The sequence below is a fragment of the Octopus bimaculoides genome, chromosome 1 (genome assembly GCF_001194135.2).
Source record: "Octopus bimaculoides isolate UCB-OBI-ISO-001 chromosome 1, ASM119413v2, whole genome shotgun sequence".
NCBI lineage: Eukaryota > Metazoa > Mollusca > Cephalopoda > Octopoda > Octopodidae > Octopus > Octopus bimaculoides.
In genome coordinates, this window is record NC_068981.1 from 87,447,701 (window position 1) to 87,448,735 (window position 1,035).

At 32.9% G+C, this 1,035-nt stretch overlaps 1 protein-coding gene across 1 annotated transcript in view; it reads right to left on the reverse strand.

The window, feature by feature from the left end:
• The window catches only part of LOC106876324 (cell division cycle-associated protein 7), a 44,757-nt gene that overhangs the window by 11,139 nt on the left and 32,583 nt on the right, over positions 1-1,035 (reverse strand). The gene's annotated exons all lie outside the window — the stretch shown is intronic.

Genomic DNA, 1,035 nt, shown 5'->3' on the forward strand with positions numbered 1-1,035 from the left:
ATTTGTGAGAAAAGGGAGGGGGGCTCTTTCCAAAAAATAGAAGCAGAAAAACAGGAAAAAAAAACCTAAAACGCAGTAAAAATGCACAAACGATTATAGTGGTGTCATGAAGTAAACGTGCTTCAGATACACTCCTGAGATTGAAATATATCATAAATAACAGTGACAAACAAAATATAGACTGCTAGAAATTGTTGTTGACAAACAACAGCAGTAATTTTATACGTCACTGATTGGTTGAAATTACTGAAATACGACAACTTTAACACGAAATAACCTCGTAAATAGAAACAACACTAAGAGTAAAAGATGTTTTATATGACACATTCTACCAGTGTCCGAAGTTCGAAAGTGTTTAGTAACAAAAAATTAATTTCCCGATCTGCTGATGAAAGTGAAAAGATCCTATAAGTGGACACATTTTTCACAGAAAACTGAAAACAAACAATCCTTATATGATGATACTCGTTTACAACCATCACATGATGTCAAGACAAAGATAAACATACACACACATAGAATGGGCTTCATTCAGTTTCTGCCTATCAAATTCAACCACAAGGCTTTGGTTGGCCCAGAGTTAAAATACAAGACATGCCCAGGGTACCATGCAATGGAACTGAACTCAAGACCACATGGTTGGGGCACAAGATTCCTGACCACAGTCACATCTACTCCTATAGCATAATAATCATATCTGTACCACCCAAAATACTAACACAAACTGAACACACAAACATGTACATACATATTTTAATGACCACAAACACAACTTTATTGCCATGATTATAGTAATGATAAAATAAAAAAGAGAATATAAGTTTCACAGTACTATGTAAACAATTACTCACTGTATTATGAAGTGTGTATGGTTTAAACCAGTGTCTCTCAACCTTTTAACTCTTGTGTAACCCTTAAAATAAATTACATGTCTCAAGGAACCCCAGCACAAAAAAAAAAATATACTATATCTTTCACATATTTTTTCATCATAGTTCACGTGGTAAATATCATATATATATATATATATATATA